This window comes from Gossypium hirsutum, chromosome D09 (genome assembly GCF_007990345.1).
Source record: "Gossypium hirsutum isolate 1008001.06 chromosome D09, Gossypium_hirsutum_v2.1, whole genome shotgun sequence".
NCBI classification, from domain to species: Eukaryota; Viridiplantae; Streptophyta; class Magnoliopsida; order Malvales; family Malvaceae; genus Gossypium; species Gossypium hirsutum.
The window spans coordinates 15,804,083-15,825,413 of record NC_053445.1 but is presented as its reverse complement, the minus strand read 5'-3'; the positions used below and the strand labels follow the sequence as shown (position 1 = coordinate 15,825,413).

The 21,331-nt window shown below is 38.3% G+C and overlaps 1 non-coding gene across 1 annotated transcript; it reads right to left on the bottom strand.

Annotated features, from left to right (window-relative positions):
* Window positions 1-17,874: 17,874 nt before the first annotated feature.
* LOC121221481 (small nucleolar RNA R71) lies at window positions 17,875-17,981 on the bottom strand. Its single transcript, XR_005918873.1, has one exon. It is a non-coding gene; the product is annotated as a small nucleolar RNA R71 (small nucleolar RNA).
* Window positions 17,982-21,331: the final 3,350 nt, after the last annotated feature.

The window sequence follows — 21,331 nt, the reverse complement described above, 5'->3', positions numbered from 1 at the left end:
ATTACCATGGTATGCTAATATCGTCAATTTTTTTGTTAGTGGATTGTTGCCACCTGAGCTCACAAATCAAAGACAAAGGAAATTTATCCATGATGCCAAGCAGTATTATAGGGATGAACCGTATGTTCAAATATTATGTAGACAAGATAATTCGAGGTGTGTTCCAAATGTCGAGATTCAAAGTATTTTATATCATTTTCATTCAACACCTTATGGAGGACACTTTGGGGGCATGAGAACTGCTACAAAAGTTCTCCAATCTGGTTTTTATTGGCCAACCATGTTCAAAGATGCTCATGAATTTTTTCAAGCTTGTGATCGCTGTTAAAGATCTGGAAATCTATCGAGGAGGCATGAAATGCCCTTGCAAACTATTCTAGAAGTGGAACTATTTGATGTATGGGGAATTGATTGGGTTCATTCCCACCTTCTTGGGGCAATGTATACACATACTTTTAGCTGTTGATTATGTCTCCAAGTGGGTTGAGCCTATTGCTCTACCAACGAATGATGCCAAATCGGTACTAAAATTTCTACCTAAAATTATTTTTACTAGGTTTGGTACCCTTCGTGCTCTAATTAGTGATGAAAGTTCACACTTTGATTGCAAATTAGTTACTAATGCTTTAAACATGTATGAAGTTAAGCATAAAATTGCCACGGCATACCATCCCCAAACAAATAGACAAACGGAAGTGTCTAATAGAGAGATTAAACAAATTCTGGAAAAGGTAGTCAATCCAACCTGCAAAGATTGGTCATCTAGATTGGATAAAGCTTTGTGGGCATATCGCACTGTATTCAAGACACCATTGGGGATGTCGCCTTTTCGGCTTGTTTATGGAAAACCATGTCATTTGCCCGTTGAACTTGAACATAAGACGTATTGGGAAATTAAGAAATTGAGTATGGATTGGAGTGTTGTTGGTACTAGTCGCCTATTGGAGTTGAATGAGATGGAAGAATTCAGAGCACAAGCTTATGAAAATGCCAAGCTGTACAAAGAAAAGACCAAACGATGGCATGACAACAAGATTTTGCCACGTCAATTTGCACCTGGACAACTAGTATTGTTATTTAATTCTAGGCTTAAATTGTTTCTTGGCAAATTAAAATCTCGTTTGTCTAGCCCATTTGAGATAGTATAAGTCTATTCTCATGGAGCTGTAGTAGTCAAAGACAACAAGGTTGGTTCTACTTTCAAGTCAATGGCCAACAATTAAAGCATTAAGTTGGGGTATGCACTGAATAGATACGGGGTTAAACATAAAATTGCCACACAATATCACCCGCAAACAAATGGACAAGTTGAAATTTCCAATAAAGAAATCAAGTAGACTCTGGAGAAGGTCGTCAATCCCAACCGCAATGATTGGTCAGTAAGGTTGGATGAAGCTTTGTGGGCTTATCACATAGCTTTCAAGACACCGTTAGGAATGTCACCTTTCAAGCTTGTCTATGGTAAACCATGTCATTTTCCAGTTGAGCTAGAACACAAAGCATTTTGGGCAATCAAGAAGCTAAAGATGGACTGGGGTGCTGCCACTACTCATCGCCAACTGGAGCTTAATGAGATGGATGAATTTTGAGCTCAAGCTTATAAGAATGCGAGACTGTACAAAAAAAAAGACAAAGAGCTATCATGACAAGAAAATTTTGCCACGGTAATTTGTACCTGGACAACAAGTCTTGCTCTTCAATTCCAAACTTAAACTATTTCCTGGCAAATTAAAGTCGAGATGGTCTGGACCATTTGAAGTCAAACGTATATATCCTCATGGAGCTGTCAACATTAAATATGGAAAAATAGGATCCACTTTCAAAGTCAATGGTCAACACTTGAAGCATTATTTTGGAGCTCCTATAATGCGTGACAAAAATTTCATTTCTCTTCGGAATAATTAAAATTTCTTTTCTGCATTTAAAATTTTCTTCATTTAAATTTAAATTTAAATTTCTTATTTTTTTATTCACTAAACTCATTTAATTTTTCCTTGTTGTTACAGGTTCTTTTTTCCATAAAAGAAAAACACTTTAAAAGCAGTGCTTACTTCTTTTATACAATTTTGTCTAATAATTTTGTTATTCCTTTTCTAGTTTCCATCAATTTACTCATGTGTTGTGTCAGGTAAATCTTTCAACCACGTCACTTTGATCTTTTCTCTCACTATCTAAACATAGATAACCAATTTTTCCTTCAAAGTTATCCCTAGTTCCTGTCTTTGTCACTTTCCTCTATTAGTTTTTCACCTTCATCACTCTAAACCTCTCAATAACTTCTCACAATACACATCCCTTTGTCATAATGGCTCATAATACACCATCTTCCTCTACATCCTTACCTACAAAGACCTTTTTCAACATAACAACTGAAGAAAAATATTTGAAAAATGTAGTCAAAAGACCATTTTGTTTTGAGAAAGGCTTCCTTTTTCAAGATTCAACCTTCCTGGGTTATGCTATGTCTATTTCTTCACTAGTGGAAAAACATGGCTGGAAACTATTTTGCTCACACTCGAGTGGTGTTCTTCCAAAAGTGGTAAGAGAATTTTATGCGCATCTAACATCTTCTAACAATGCATTCATCTATGTCAGAGTTGTTTTTGTTCGGTTTGACGAGGATTCTATTACTGCCCATTACAATTTTCTTGAGGGTCTTGATGAACATTTCGAGTTTTTGGCAAAGATTACAACAGAAGGATTACAATAGATTCTTCAAGATCTTTGTATTAAGGGAACTAAATGGTCCTTCCACTCACAATTCTACTATTTCTAGAGAAAGGGTGTTATTACTACATTCGATTATGTTTGGTAGAAGAATCAATGTTGGAAGAATAATTTTTCAGGAAATTCATCGCTGCACGTGAAAAACTACCGGTTGTTTAAATTTCCCGTCTCTTCTCACGGCACGTTTTCATTGCACAAATGTCTCTGTCTATAACAATGAAGAAACCATAAACAAAAAAGGTGTCATAATGAAATAAATTTTCCTGCGTTTCTTAGGCGATGATCTGCCATGACCATCTAGTCATGCATCTACATCTTCAACCGCACCTGAAGCCTCATACACTTTCCCTGATATGTTGGAACAACAAGTAATAAATAATCCCAAGCAACTCCAACATCAGTTAGAGATGGTGGCAAAACAACAAAATTGAATTTGCACTAATTTTCCACAATAAAAGCCTAAACGACTTTAAATTGGAAATATGTAAAGAAATGCGACACTGCACTCAAGGAAGCTCTTCAGATCATCTTTACCAAAGCAATGCCTATATTTGCTATGTTTCCTGAAGAACTTTTATCTGAAGAAGAAGATGATGAAGAACCTGCCACTACACACAAGTATACCAAAGAGTTCGCGGAAGATAAAACAACTGACAAAGTTTGTACACCTTGACTCTAACAAGGAGGATGATGACCGACAACACACTTTTACACCAAGGCTATTGGTCTAACAACAAGGTTGCAATGTTACAAAAGAGCTACAAGGAAATCCACACAACCCAAGTGAAGTAATTTCCTTCCCCTCCAAACTTTGATTTTTATATTTTCATGATACTTGATTTTGATTTTTATTTGTTTCATACATTCATGTAGCTTTTATTCATTGTACTTGTCATGTTCATGCATTGAGGATAATGCATCCCTTAGATGTGGGGGTGTGTTGTGCATATATACTGCATTGTTAATTGTTCATACACTCTTTTTGCCATAAAGTTCAATTTCCATTCAACTTTCAGATTATGTGAGCCTATGGTTATCAGTGATGTTTAATGAGGATAACAACTTTTCTATGTAAACTTAAAAAATATGGTGATAGTTATTTAGGCATGTTAGCATAGGATAGTTGTTGAAAATTACTTTCTAAAAGTAGAATAATTGAATAATAAATACAATTAGGTTATAGTAGCATTCTTTGAATAAATTTAGGACTACTTGACTTAATTTCAATATAGTAATAACGTATATTTTTTTCATTGTTAAATAATTTGAATACTCTAATGTGTGAACCTGTTGAGTAGGTCAGTAATATTTTGTTTGCTCCATTATATTATTGACCAGAAAAATGAGTTCAAATATGAGTGTTTTTCTAAAAAAAAGTGTACATATTATAGGGACACTCCACTGAATCTTAAGGCTAAATTTCTAATAAGGTAGTTGTTTGCTCCATCCATCTTTTTAGTTAAAAGCTTTTGTTTCATGACTGATTTATATTCAAATTGTGACATGATATAATACATGGCAGTCTAGTGTATGCTCCATTGAGGTCGTTAAGTATACAATCATATGTAAATATGAATTCCCTTGGAAAATTTTGTGTTGAAAATTGAATAAGTGTCGAAAAAATTGAGTTTAGGAGAGAGATAACCTAAGTATATTTAGAAAAATTGCTATAGTTTTAATTGCTGAAATATTTAGAAAATTTAGCTTTAGGAACCATTTTCTACACTACATTTGCTAGGTTTACAACAATTATAAGCAATTCTTATTTATTTCAATAGAAGATTGCTGAGAATAAAAGTACAAAGTATGCTTATTATGATTTGGCAGTACATTGAGTGGCTGATTTTTTTGGCAATTTTATTCATTCATGCATATTTAAACATCATTCGCTTAAGGAGAAGCAATAATTCAAGTTTTGGGGTGTGATAACTCTTGAAAAAAGTTATATTTAAGGCCTCTAAATGGAATTAATTTGTTGTAATTAAGTGAATATATTTGCATTTTTAGGATATTTTTAGAACATTGTATAACAAAGATTGGATTGTATAACAAATGTGTGGTTTTGTGTGAACACAAGTGTAGGGAGAGGAAGAAGATATAGAGGGAAAATAAGGAAAGTGAAACATTACCGTGGAAAATGGTGAGATTGATTGCCAGCAAAATTATCATGGCAATGCTAGGAAGATGACTCAGCACTTTATCCACGTCATTCTCAGCTAGCTGTGCATGTACCAGAAAAACCAACCTAAAAAGAGGAATGAAATATGTGTGTTGAGGTGGGATGGATTTACCCAAAAAAGGAGAGAGAAGAAGAAGAAAGAGGAGAATCAACGTGAGAAAGAGACTGGTGACAGCAATCCTTTCTCTAAGCGAAGAAGAACTCTATTGGAGAATTTTAGAGAAAGAAAGGGTAGCAACTACAGAGAGCAGAACACAGATGTAAAGAAAGGGAAAAGACATCTATCCTGGATTCATGTACAACCGGAAGATAAAAGAGAAGTTAGAGTGTGGTGAGAAATCCTGTAGTTCTGCCTTTAGTTTTCCTGATTTCTATGATTCAAACTTGTTTTAATGTTGATGAATGATTTAAACTTGGTGTTAACTTTTCCACCAATGAACTAAATCTTTTCTAGGTTGGAGTTATTTGGGTGAATGTTTTATCATCTTTAATGCTCATGATTTGATATTGTCTATGTCTCTATTTCATTCAATTTATGCTTACTTTAAAAAAATGCATGCAAGCTCTAGACATAGTTGATTGTGTGTTGTGTTCTTAGATGCATCTTTAATTTTAAAAAGGTTAAATATACTGGATCTTGAATCATTTGATGCAAGCGAATACTTGACAGAATATTTGTAGCACTCTAGACATAGGTGTTGTGAGTTGTACAGAGAAGAACTTTCATTGCAATTATTAATCCAGAGTTCTGTTGACATACAGTAACTTAGATTTTTAGCTTAAGATTTAACTATCGAAAGAGGTAGGTTATAGTAGTGACTCTCTGAGCAGTTGATTAGATAGCATTTTGCCCTGACATTATTTTGATATGAGCATTTCACCTGAATAATTCCAGCCCTAGTCATTCAACAACAGAATTACTCTTGCTTTTCTCTGTAATTTACCACTACATTTTATTTTCCATATCAATTCTTTGTTTTTAGCATTTTATTTCATTAATTCATTATACAAACATTCTATTCAACTTAAGAGTATTTTCTGCTATTTAGTATATTTATTAGGATTATAATAACTTACTCAATTTCTTACCAATTTCCTATCCCTGTAGAGACGATACTTACTTAACACTTTATTACTTGAATGAGGTGTACACTTGCACAATTGCATTAGTTATTTACATGAAACAAGTTTTTGGCGCAGTTGCCGGGGATCAGCTATATTAGTGAAAAGTTGATTTGTTATTGTTTTTGTTAGAATAGTTATTTAGTATTTTATTTGATTTTTTAAGTTTGTATTAGTGCATGAGAATAAGTATTCAAGAGGATACAGAGTACTGTTTTTATCCAAAAAGTGAAAGGACATTAAGGAGAAGAAGAAAATAGTTAAGAGAAATGGAGAGGATTATAAATAATCCAATCAAAGAATATTAGGTACTCTAGAATGAAAAGAATGATGATATTCCTCAAATCATAGATGACAGATACAGACCCATCAAAGAACATGTAGTGCCTATTTTGGGTTGTAACACCCCGAACCCGAGACCGACACCGGAGTCGGACACGAGATGTAAACAAACTTTGAAAAAAAATTTTTTTTTCAGACACTGCCCAGTCTGAGTACTAGTCGCTTCAAAAATCATATCTTGAGTTTCACAACTCGAAAATCAGTTTTGTGATTTTTCCCTGAAACTAGACTCATGTCCCCACCTATGTATTTTTTTCTAGAATTTTTGGTCGGGCCAATTAGTACAGTTTATTAGTCAAAGTCTCCCATGTTACAGGGGTCGACTACACTGACCTTTTCCCATTACGACTTGGATATCTCTCTGCACAGAGCTTCAATACTGACGCCGTTTGTTTCTATGGAAACTAGACTCAGAGAGGAATCCATACATATATGGTATGACCCCTAATTATCTCTGGTCAATTTATAGTGAATTTCTAAAGTCGGAACAGGGAATCCAGAAACTGTTCTGGCCCTGTTCCACAAGAACCCGAATATCTCTTACTGTACTGTTCCTATGATTGTTTCGTTACTTCCATATGAAAGTAGATTCATCAAGGTTCGATTACATAATTTATTCACTATTTAATTCCACTCCTACGAATTCTTGTGATTTTTCCAATCCACACCACTGCTGCTATCAGCTTCTGTTTTCAAAGTAAACCTTACCTAATTTGGGGTTTCATGGACCAACTAGGGCCTTGTCATACATAAGCCCACATATGATCATACTTAGCCATTCTAGTGGCTGGTCATTTGCTCAACACTTCCATTCCAACTATAGTTACATCATGAAACCATCTATACATTCATAAATACGCATGGTCTAATGCCATACTCCACTTCTACAAGCCATTTTCGCATGGCTGTACACTTATACATTTCATAAAGTACTCGAAAGACAACGATGGGTAGTCCTATACATGCCATATCAAAATTCAACCAAAATAGTACCCAAAAGAGCCTTTGATAGTGTGGGCGACTTCGACTTCAAGATCCCGAGTCCGATAGCTGGAGAACCAAAAATCTATAAAACAGAGGAGCAATGTAACGAGTAAGCAATTTATGCTTAGTAAGTTTGAGCAAGGAATTCCAGCATGCACAAATAATAGCACACATTTAGCTAAACGGAATATTTCATAATACGCAATTTACCGATATCAAACTTGCTTCACAACATTAACAACCCTTATGTACATACACAATAAACTAACTTGGCCGAAGGCCGGTAGCTCGTTTATCAACTGAGCGAACATTTATTTGTAAGGGCTCGATTAATATTTAACACATACGTAACATATCCCCATATTGGGATGTTTTTCGAGTATTCGCTGAAATTTTACAGCAAGCTCATTCATTACCAAATCACGTACCTTCGGGATTTAACCGGATATAGCTCCTCGTTCAAATGCCTTCGGGACATAGCCCGGTTTTAGTAACTCACACAATGCCTTCGGGACTTAACCCGGATTTAACAACTCGCACGAATGCCTTCGGGACTTAACCCGGATTTAACAACTCGCACGAATGCCTTCGGGACTTAACCCGGATTTAACAACTCGCACGAATGCCTTCGGGACTTAACCCGGATTTAGTATCTCGCACAAAGGCCTTCGGATCTTAGTCCGGATATATTCACTTAGCACAAAGCCTTCGGGACTTAGCCCGGACAGCATTCAATTAATCATGCACATCTAACAATAATTCATGGCACATTCATATTTCATTTTCGTTTACGAAACTCAAACACAAGGCACATATTGTCCTTGTACATTCGGCTCAATAGCCACACATAGAGCATGATTTAATCACATCGAAATTTAAGCTCTCTTACTCAAGAACTTACCTCGGGTGTTGTCGAACGATCCCGCTAACTATTCGACCACTTTTTCCTTCCCTTTATCGGATTTATTTCCCCTTTGCTCTTGAGCTTAATCAAACAAATAAATTGATTTCATCATTTAGGCATCAAAAGATGAACACAAGGCACTTAGCCCATATTCATACATTAGACATTAAAGTCTCATACATGCAAAAATCATGCATCAACACAACATATTAGCTAATTTCTTTCCCCTTGGCCGAATATGCATGTCCATTTTTGGGGTCTATTTCAACACTTAATACACACATATACACACTAGTAAAGCATCCTCCCCCTTTTCATCGATTTAACACATGCATTGCTCATCAACATGCAAAGTTACATTCGGCCTTAGCACACATCTTGCTAGCCGATTCTTCTCCCTTTAGCAACCAATGCACATATGTGCTCACACAAAAATGCTAAAAAGGAGGTTCAAGAATCATCAAGCCATCATCACATGCATCATTAACAAGCTTCATATTTTGCATGCAATGGCATTAACACAACCCCCACCTAGGCCGAATCTTAACTCATCCTCATGCCTCATCACCACAACATCAAACACCAACCAAGAATGATGCATCCATGGTCAAGTGCCATTTCCATCACATAGCAAGATTTAGACCATGGGCTAGGTAGAACTCAAGCTAACAACTAAAACATGCATGCATCTCATGGAACATCATTAAACATACCTTGGCCTAGCTACATGCATGGCCGAATCTCTTCACCTTTCTTCTTCTTTCCTCCTTAAAATTTTTGGCCAAGGATGAACCAAAGGATGAGAAATTTTTTTCTTTGTTTTTCTTTCTAATTTAGGCTAAAATAGAGGTGAGAAAGGATGAACACAAACTTTTTTCCTTTCTTCTCTTGAGCTCACGGCAATGGGGGGGGGACAAACACTACACACACACATTTTTTTTCTTTTGTTTTCCATTTCTTTATTACCCATACTTCTTATTTTATTCTTCCACTAACAAAACATGTTTCATGACATGTTTTGCCCATCATTCTTTGTCATGGCCGGCCACTACTCATTAGGGGGGGAAATTTGACATGCAAGTCCCCCCCTTTGTCCACATGCACTAATAGGTCCTCACACATTGACCTATCACATTTTTGAATTTTCTCACATAAGTCCTATTGACTAAATTCACATGAAATCAACCAAATTGAAGCTTGAAATTTTCACACATTCATAATTACATATTCTAGACAATAAGTATCACATTCAAACATTTCGGTGACTCGGTTTAGCGGTCCCGAAACCACTTCCCGACTAGGGTCAACTTTGGGCTGTCACAACTCTCCCCCACTTAAGAAATTTTCGTCCCCGAAAATCTTACCGGTAAATAGGTTTGGGTATCGTTCTTTCATCGAGCTCTCGGTCTCCCAAGTAGCTTCCTCGATCCCGTGTTTGAGCCATAACACCTTTACTAGCGGAACTCTTTTGTTTCGCAACTCCTTCACTTCACGAGCTAGGATACGCATCGGTTCTTCTTCATAGCTCATGTCGACTTGAATTTCAACCTCTGATGGGCTAATTATATGCGATGGATCAGATCGATAGCGTCGAAGCATCGAAACATGAAAGACATCATGAATCTTTTCAAGCTCCGGGGGCAAAATCAATCTATACGCAACCGGACCAACTCGTTCGGAGATTTCGTACGGCCCAATGAATCTTGGGCTCAACTTGCCCTTACGGCCGAACCTGAGTATCTTTTTCCAAGGTGAAACCTTAAGGAACACTTTGTCTCCCACCTGATACTCGATGTCTTTTCGTTTCAAATCTGCGTACGACTTCTGACGATCCGTGGCTACCTTCAGACTTTCACGGATTACCTTTACTTTCTGCTCAGCATCTTTAATCAAATCAACTCCGAAAATTTTACTTTCACCGAGCTCGGTCCAAAACAATGGTGTACGGCATTTACGACCGTACAAAGCCTCGTAAGGTGCCATCTTAATACTTGATTGAAAACTATTGTTGTAAGCGAATTCAATCAAAGGTAAATACCGTTCCCATGAACTACTGAACTCGAGGATGCAACATCTCAACATATCCTCAAGTATCTGAATTATCCGCTCGGATTGACCATCGGTTTGGGGGTGAAAAGCAGTGCTAAAATGCAACTTGGTACCCAGAGCTTCTTGCAATTTCTTCCAAAATCGTGAGGTGAATCTCGGATCTCTATTCGACACGATAGAAACAGGTACCCCGTGTAATCTCACAATTTGATAAACGTACAATTCAGCTAGTTTATCCAATGAAAAATCCGTACGTACGGGGATGAAATGAGCCGACTTAGTCAGTCTATCAACAATAACCCATATCGCATCCTTCTTACTCGCTGACAAAGGCAGTCCGGACACAAAGTCCATTGTGACTCGATCCCATTTCCACTCGGGTATCATGATCGGCTGGAGTAATCCTGAAGACACTTGATGTTCCGCGTTCACTTGTTGACATATTAAACATCTCGAAACAAAGTCAGAGATGTCCCGTTTCATACCATGCCACCAAAATTGACGTTTCAAATCGTTGTACATTTTCGTACTCCCCGGGTGAATTGACATTCGGCTACAATGGGCTTCGTTCAGAATCATCGAAATGAGTTCCGAATTCCTTGGAACACACAAATGATTTCTGAACCTCAAACAATCATCATCATCAATTTGAAACTCTGATTCCTCGTTCGGAAAACACTTAGACCGTTTTGCAACCAATTCATCATCGACTTTCTGAGCTTCACGAATTTGGTGAGTCAATAATGGTTTAGCTTTTAATTCAGCTACTAACACACTGTCTGGTAAAACAGACAAATGCACGTTCATCGCTCGTAAAGCAAACAATGACTTCCGGCTTAAGGCGTCCGCAACCACGTTAGCCTTTCCCGGGTGGTAATCAATGACAAGCTCGTAATCTTTCAACAACTCAAGCCAACGTCTTTGTCGCAGATTCAAGTCTAGTTGAGTCATCAAATATTTGAGACTTTTGTGATCCGAAAATACATGACACTTCTCACCAAACAGATAATGTCGCCATATTTTTAAAGCAAACACGATGGCAGCTAGTTCGAGATCATGGGTCGGATAATTCCTCTCGTGTGGCTTCAATTGTCTCGATGCATAGGCCACGACTCGACCTTCTTGCATCAATACGCAACCCAACCCAAGTAGGGATGCGTCACTATAGATGACAAACTCTTTACCTGATTCGGGTTGCACAAAAATTGGAGCTTCAGTCAAACGAGTTTTCAGTTGGTCGAAACTTTTCTGACATTTCTCCGTCCACTCGAACTTAACATCCTTTTGAAGTAGCTTCGTCATTGGTGTGGCTATCATCGAGAAACCTTTCACAAATCATCGGTAATAACCGGCGAGCCCCAAAAAGCTTCGAACTTCAGTAACATTTCTCGGAGGTTTCCAGTCCAGTATGGCTGAAATTTTTGTTCGGGTCAATTCAAATACCCGACGCGGATACCACATGACCCAAGTAGCTAACCTCTCTTAACCAGAGCTCACACTTACTGAACTTAGCATATAACTGCTTATCCCGCAAAATTTGCAGCACTAGCCTCAGATGCTCAGCATGTTCGGTCTCATCTCTTGAATAGACCAAAATGTCATCAATGAACACAACTACGAACTGATCCGAATACGGTCTGAAGATCCGATTCATCAAATCCATAAATACCGCAGGGGCATTAGTGAGCCCAAACGGCATCACTAAGAATTCGTAGTGACCATATCTCGTTCTGAAGGCAGTTTTGGGAATATCTGGATCTTGAATTCGCAACTGATAATAGCCCGATCTCAAATCTATTTTTTGAGAACACTGAGGCTCCCTTCAGTTGGTCGAACAAATCATCGATGCGCGGCAACGGATATTTGTTCTTTATCGTCACTTTATTCAGCTGACGATAGTCAATGCACAACCTCCTGGTTCCGTCCTTCTTTTTCACGAACAATACTGGTGCACCCCAAGGTGAGAAACTTGGTCGAGCGAAACCTCTCTCCGTCAGTTCTTGCAACTGAGCTTTCAACTCCTTTAACTCGGTTGGTGCCATACAATACGGAGCTATCGAAATCGGCGTAGTCCCAGGTACAAGCTCAATACCAAACTCTACCTCCCGAACATGTGGTAAACCCGGTAATTCTTCCGGAAAAACATCTGGGTATTCACAAACCACCGGCACAGATTCGGGTTTCTTTTCTAATTCTTTGTCAACAAGCACATATGCAAGGTATGCTTCACACCCTTTTCTTACATATTTCTGTGCCAACATTGCTGATATTACAGCTGGCATCCCCTCCAAGTCCGCAGACTCAATTCGGACTACTTCGTTATTTGCGCACCTCAAATCAATAGTCTTGCTCTTGCAATTCACAATCGCATCATGCGCGGTCAACCAATCCAACCCAAGGATAACATCAAATTCATCAAACGGCAAAAGCATCAAGTCCGCTGGAAAACAGGAACCTCGAATTTTCCAGGGGACATTTCTTACACACTTTGTCGACAAGCACGTAACGACCCAAGGGATTTGACACCCGAATTACAAACTCAGTAGACTCAATAGGTAAAGTCTTACTGGATGCTAAGGTTTCACATATGTAAGAATGGGTAGAACCGGGGTCAATCAAAGCAATTACATTAGTATCAAAGATGGTGAATGTACCGGTAATAACATCAGGCGAAGAAGCATCCTCGCGGGCACGTATAGCATAAGCTCTAGCAGGCGCACGGGCTTCGGATCTGGTTATATCATCTCTAGATCCTCTCTGACCACCACCAGCATTGTCCATATTTCCAGATGGTCTACCTCGAGCAGTGGTAGCACCCGGTCTCCCACTCTGATTTGCATTCTGTCCCGACAACCTCGGGCAATCTTTAATGAAGTGGTCCACTGATCCGCATTTGTAACAGGAGCGGTCAGGAAATCTACAACTCCCCGAATGCCATTTACCGCAATATCGGCATTTCGTCATGTCTCGACGTTCATTCCCAACACTGGCGACCGAAGTGCCTCGTGTACCCACAGGGGGTCGATCACGATCTCGTCCAAAAAGGCCCGAAGTGCCTCTAAACTGGCCCGCATCATCTCGAAATCTCTTCGATGTCTGTTGAAGAGACCTTCCCGATGATCTTTTACGAAACTCTCCAGTTCCCTCATCAACTCTTTGCTTTTCTTTTCTAAGCTCTTCGGCTTTACAAGCTCGTTCAACAAGTACCACGAACTCTCGTATTTCAAGAACGCCAACGAACATTTTTATATCTTCATTCAGCCCATCCTCGAAGCGTTTACACATAATAGCTTCGGACGAAACACATTCCTGAGCGTATTTGCTAAGTCTAACAAATTTTCGCTCGTAATCAGTAACCGACATGGAGCCTTGCTTAAGCTCAAGAAATTCCTTCCGTTTTTGATCAACAAATCTCTGACTGATATACTTTTTCCGAAACTCAGTTTGGAAAAACTCCCAAGTTACTTGCTCTCGGGGCACAATAGAAGTCAGAGTACTCCACCAATAGTAGGCAGAATCACGTAGCAAGGAGATAGCACACTTTAGACATTCATCGGGTGTACAAGATAGCTCATCGAGTTCCCGGGTAGTGTTGTCCAGCCAAAATTCAGCTTGCTCGGCATCATCGCTATCCATAGCCTTAAATTCAGTAGCCCCATGTTTTCGGATTCTGTCAACTGGGGGCTTATTTGACCTTATTTGGTCAGTTACCGGTGGTATTGTAGGTGCGGGGGTAGTATTTGTCGGGAATGGAGGTTGTGGAACAGCCATATTAGTTCGAATGTATTGGTTGAACCAATCATTCATCACGCTATAGAATGCTTGTCTAGCTTCATCATTCGGATTACTAGCATTAGGTTGAGAGTCTACCGGCACTGCCCCTTGCGCGGGAGCAGGCCCTACACTCTCAAGATCATCAGCTACCTCTCGGTCACGATCGGGATCCATTACTATAAACACATTTACAATTGTCAGAAGTCACCACACTATCAAGTAATCACATAAAATGGCATGTATAGCTAGACCCAACACATTACGGTAGTCCTAGAATCGACTAAACCGTAGCTCTGATACCAATAAAATGTAACACCCCGAACCCGAGACCGACACCGGAGTCGGACACGAGATGTTAACAAACTTTGAAAAAAAATTTTTTTTTCAGACACTGCCCAGTCTGAGTACTAGTCGCTTCAAAAATCATATCTTGAGTTTCACAACTCGAAAATCAGTTTTGTGATTTTTCCCTGAAACTAGACTCATGTCCCCACCTATGTATTTTTTTCTAGAATTTTTGGTCGGGCCAATTAGTACAGTTTATTAGTCAAAGTCTCCCATGTTACAGGGGTCGACTACACTGACCTTTTCCCATTACGACTTGGATATCTCTCTGCACAGAGCTTCAATACTGACGCCGTTTGTTTCTATGGAAACTAGACTCAGAGAGGAATCCATACATATATGGTATGACCCCTAATTATCTCTGGTCAATTTATAGTGAATTTCTAAAGTCGGAACAGGGAATCCAGAAACTGTTCTGGCCCTGTTCCACAAGAACCCGAATATCTCTTACTGTACTGTTCCTATGATTGTTTCGTTACTTCCATATGAAAGTAGATTCATCAAGGTTCGATTACATAATTTATTCACTATTTAATTCCACTCCTACGAATTCTTGTGATTTTTCCAATCCACACCACTGCTGCTATCAGCTTCTGTTTTCAAAGTAAACCTTACCTAATTTGGGGTTTCATGGACCAACTAGGGCCTTGTCATACATAAGCCCACATATGATCATACTTAGCCATTCTAGTGGCTGGTCATTTGCTCAACACTTCCATTCCAACTATAGTTACATCATGAAACCATCTATACATTCATAAATACGCATGGTCTAATGCCATACTCCACTTCTACAAGCCATTTTCGCATGGCTGTACACTTATACATTTCATAAAGTACTCGAAAGACAACGATGGGTAGTCCTATACATGCCATATCAAAATTCAACCAAAATAGTACCCAAAAGAGCCTTTGATAGTGTGGGCGACTTCGACTTCAAGATCCCGAGTCCGATAGCTGGAGAACCAAAAATCTATAAAACAGAGGAGCAATGTAACGAGTAAGCAATTTATGCTTAGTAAGTTTGAGCAAGGAATTCCAGCATGCACAAATAATAGCACACATTTAGCTAAACGGAATATTTCATAATACGCAATTTACCGATATCAAACTTGCTTCACAACATTAACAACCCTTATGTACATACACAATAAACTAACTTGGCCGAAGGCCGGTAGCTCGTTTATCAACTGAGCGAACATTTATTTGTAAGGGCTCGATTAATATTTAACACATACGTAACATATCCCCATATTGGGATGTTTTTCGAGTATTCGCTGAAATTTTACAGCAAGCTCATTCATTACCAAATCACGTACCTTCGGGATTTAACCGGATATAGCTCCTCGTTCAAATGCCTTCGGGACATAGCCCGGTTTTAGTAACTCACACAATGCCTTCGGGACTTAACCCGGATTTAACAACTCGCACGAATGCCTTCGGGACTTAACCCGGATTTAACAACTCGCACGAATGCCTTCGGGACTTAACCCGGATTTAACAACTCGCACGAATGCCTTCGGGACTTAACCCGGATTTAGTATCTCGCACAAAGGCCTTCGGATCTTAGTCCGGATATATTCACTTAGCACAAAGCCTTCGGGACTTAGCCCGGACAGCATTCAATTAATCATGCACATCTAACAATAATTCATGGCACATTCATATTTCATTTTCGTTTACGAAACTCAAACACAAGGCACATATTGTCCTTGTACATTCGGCTCAATAGCCACACATAGAGCATGATTTAATCACATCGAAATTTAAGCTCTCTTACTCAAGAACTTACCTCGGGTGTTGTCGAACGATCCCGCTAACTATTCGACCACTTTTTCCTTCCCTTTATCGGATTTATTTCCCCTTTGCTCTTGAGCTTAATCAAACAAATAAATTGATTTCATCATTTAGGCATCAAAAGATGAACACAAGGCACTTAGCCCATATTCATACATTAGACATTAAAGTCTCATACATGCAAAAATCATGCATCAACACAACATATTAGCTAATTTCTTTCCCCTTGGCCGAATATGCATGTCCATTTTTGGGGTCTATTTCAACACTTAATACACACATATACACACTAGTAAAGCATCCTCCCCCTTTTCATCGATTTAACACATGCATTGCTCATCAACATGCAAAGTTACATTCGGCCTTAGCACACATCTTGCTAGCCGATTCTTCTCCCTTTAGCAACCAATGCACATATGTGCTCACACAAAAATGCTAAAAAGGAGGTTCAAGAATCATCAAGCCATCATCACATGCATCATTAACAAGCTTCATATTTTGCATGCAATGGCATTAACACAACCCCCACCTAGGCCGAATCTTAACTCATCCTCATGCCTCATCACCACAACATCAAACACCAACCAAGAATGATGCATCCATGGTCAAGTGCCATTTCCATCACATAGCAAGATTTAGACCATGGGCTAGGTAGAACTCAAGCTAACAACTAAAACATGCATGCATCTCATGGAACATCATTAAACATACCTTGGCCTAGCTACATGCATGGCCGAATCTCTTCACCTTTCTTCTTCTTTCCTCCTTAAAATTTTTGGCCAAGGATGAACCAAAGGATGAGAAATTTTTTTCTTTGTTTTTCTTTCTAATTTAGGCTAAAATAGAGGTGAGAAAGGATGAACACAAACTTTTTTCCTTTCTTCTCTTGAGCTCACGGCAATGGGGGGGACAAACACTACACACACACATTTTTTTCTTTTGTTTTCCATTTCTTTATTACCCATACTTCTTATTTTATTCTTCCACTAACAAAACATGTTTCATGACATGTTTTGCCCATCATTCTTTGTCATGGCCGGCCACTACTCATTAGGGGGGGAAATTTGACATGCAAGTCCCCCCCTTTGTCCACATGCACTAATAGGTCCTCACACATTGACCTATCACATTTTTGAATTTTCTCACATAAGTCCTATTGACTAAATTCACATGAAATCAACCAAATTGAAGCTTGAAATTTTCACACATTCATAATTACATATTCTAGACAATAAGTATCACATTCAAACATTTCGGTGACTCGGTTTAGCGGTCCCGAAACCACTTCCCGACTAGGGTCAACTTTGGGCTGTCACATGGGTGATCTAAGTCTAGAATTTTTAGGCCACATATTCAAGCTCAACACTTTGAATTAAAACAAGTAATGTTTCAGATGTTGTAGACGGTAGGGCAGCTTAGTGGTTTATCGGCTGATGATCCCAGATTGCACTTGTGACTTTTTCTTGAAGTCTGTTACTCATTTAGGCAGTAGGGTGTTCCTAAAGATGCTCTTATATTAAAATTATTCTCTTATTCATTATGAGATCGTGCCAGATCATGGTTGAATGCATTACCATAAGGTACAGTGGCATCTTGGAATGAACTGTGTCAAAGATTTCTACTTAGGTACAATCATCGCAACATGAATGCCAAGCTTAGGAACTACATTACATCGTTCAAGCAATCTGAAGATGAGACATTATACAAAGCATGGGAATGTTTCAAGGAACTAATTAGAAAATGCCCGATGCATGGTTTTCAATATTAGACACAAATGGAAATGTTCTAAAATGGTTTAAATGCTTATACGTGAATGGTGGTGGATGCATATGCTAATGGGATGTTGCTTGACAAATCCTACAATGAAGCATACAAAATTTTGGAAAGAATAACAAATAATGATCATCATTACCCCACTACCAGAGTTGGTACTGGTAGAAGAGTTGCTGGAGCAATGGAACTTGATGCAATTACATCGTTAACAGCTCAGGTATTATCTTTAACAAATATGATTAAAACTCTGAAAACTCCCTCTATAGTGCAGGAGATGAAGGTTGCAAAAATAGCATGCATATACTGTGGAGAAGATCATGTTTTTGATGAATGTTTATCCAATCCAACCTCTGCATATTACATGGGGAATTTTAATCGTAGCAACAACTATCCCTACTGCAACACCTACAATCCAGGGTGGAAAAAACATCCAAATTTTAGCTAGTGTAATCAGGGAATGAGAAATGCCAGCACTGTTAATAGACAGAATGTGGCTGGTGCCACCTGGACACAGTCAACCAATGCCGCGGCAAAATGTGCAACAAAGTTCGTCATCTTCAACATCAATTATGGAAGCTCTATTAAAAGAGTATATGGCTAAGAATGATGCAATTATTCAAAGCCAGGCAGCTTTGTTAAGAGCTCTTGAAAATCAAGTGGAAACAATTGCCACTGCACTAAGTTCCAAACAACAAGGAGCACTGCCTAGTGACATAGAAAGTTATTGATCTTAAGGAAAGGAACAATGTAAAGCCATAACACTCTAGAGTGGCACTCAACTGCCAGGAGTTGTAAATGATGCCTTTTCTAATGAGGAAAGTTCAAAAGTTCCTAGAAGCACAACTTTCAAACCAGAAGTGGAACAAACTACAAAAATATGAGTAAACAAAAGCATACAAAAGCAAATTCATGTTGCCAAGCCAATACAAATGCCATGACAAGGCAACCTCAACAAATGGAAACAAGGCCACCACCACATTTTTCTCAGTGTTTCCAAAAGTCAAAACAACATGCTTTAAAGTGTGCAGACCTAGATGAAGAATGTTATGTTGTAGAATTTGTTGACATAGTAATTCAGGAAGAGTTTGCAGGACATATGCACAATAATTTTAATGAAGACTCTGTCAAATTAAATGAAATAGAAATGACTAAAAAATCTAGAGAACTAATGGAAATGCAACAATTTGAAAATGTATATAGAATGAGATTTCAATCATTAGACTTATCAAGTCACTTTTTCAACCCTCCTCTCTTATTAATAGAAGATCCACCTGTGCTGGATTTGAAGCCATTACTAGAGCATTTGTAGTACGCTTATTTGGGAGATAACGATACACTACCTGTAGTTATTTCTACCAAGCTTACAATAGACCAGGAGATGCGATTACTGGAGGTCTTAAAAAATCTAAGAAAGCTTTAGGATGGTTAATTGCGGATATCAAAGGAACTAGCCCAGCAATTTGCATGCACAAAATAATACTTGAATATTGCCATGGAATATCTATTGAACAGCAAAGGAGATTGAATCTTGTTATGAAGGAAGTAGTTAAGAAGAAGATTATCAAATGTTTGGATGTTGGGATTATATACCCAATTTCTGATAGCTCTTGGGTGAGCCCTGTTCAGTGCATACCCAAGAAAGGAGGAATCACAGTAGTCAGTAATGATAACAACGAACTTATTCCCACACGTACCATCATGGGTTGGAGAGTTTGTATGGATTATCAAAAGCTCAAAAAAGCAACGAATAAGGACCATTTCCCTTTGCCTTTTATAGATTAGATACTGGGTAGACTAACAGGGAAAGTCTTCTTCTATTTTTTAGATGGCTACTCAAGGTGTAACCAAATTTCCATATCTCCTACTGATCAAGAAAAGACTATATTCATCAAACCTTATGGAACATCTACTTTTAGAAGAATGCCATCTGGGTTATGTAATCCCCAACAACCTTCCAATGTTGTATTATGGCAATATTTTTTAACATGGTGGAGAAGTTCCTTGAAGTATTCATGGATGATTTCTCAGTGTCTGGAAACACTTTAGAATATTGCCTAAATAGTTTAGAGTTAGTAATTTGCCAATGTCAAGAAACAAATCTTATGCTAAATTGGGAAAAATGCCACTTCATGGTTTGTGAAGGCATTGTTTTAGGCCACAAGATTTCACAGCGAGGAATTGTCGTCGACAAAGCAAAAATAGAATTCATTGAAAAGTTACCACCACCTACTTCAGTGAAAGGAATTAGAAGCTTTCTCGGTCATGCTGGATTTTATTTTCAATTCATCAAGGATTTTTCTAAGATATCAAAGCCTCTATGTTAATTGTTGGAGCAAAACATACCATTTTATTTGGATGTGTTATGCTCAAAAAGCATTTGAAGAGTTACAGGAGCGATTAATTATAGCACTTATAGTCACTACACTGGATTGTAATCTACCATTTGAACTAATGTGTGATGCAAGGGACTTTGCTATCGGAGTAGTGTTGGGGCAAAAAACAACCAAGGTGTTTCATGCTATATATTATGCCAGTTGCGTGCTTACAGATTTACAACTCAATTACACCACCATGGAGAGAGAATTGTTAGCAGTGGTGTTTGCATTTGAAAAATTCAGAGCTTATTTAGTGGGCACCAAAGTCACATTTTATACAGACCATTCTGCCATCAAATACTTGGTGACAAAAAATAAGGCCAAACCTAGACCCATTAGATGGATACTATTGCTACATGAATTTGATTTGGAAATCAAAGATAGAAAAGGCACTGAAAATCAAGTGGCTGATCACTTGTCATGACTAGAAGTAGGGAATAAGTATGGTGATGCTTAAATGATTAAAGATGAATTCCCTGATGAGAAGATATTGTTGGCTATGGCATTGCCATCGTATGCTGATATTGTTAACTTTCTAGATAATTGGTTGCTTCCACCTACACTCAATCATCAAGGACAAAGGAACATCCTACACGATGTCAAGCAATATTACTGTGATGGGTCATTTATATTCAAGCAGTGTGCATATCATGTAATTCAGAAATGTATTATAGATGATGAATTTCAAAGTATATTGTATCACTGCCATTCTGCACCTTATGGTGGACATTTTAGAAGTATGAGAACTACTGCAAAGGTTTTCCATTCTGGTTTTTATTGGCCCACCATGTTTAAAGATGCTAATGAGTTCTGTCAAAACTGTGATCGTCGTCAAAGAACTAGTAACTTATCAAGAAGACACGATATGGCACTGCAAAATATTTTAGAGGTGGAATTATTTAATGTTTGGGAAATTGATTTCATGGGTCCATTTTTACCATCCTGGGGAAAAATCTATAT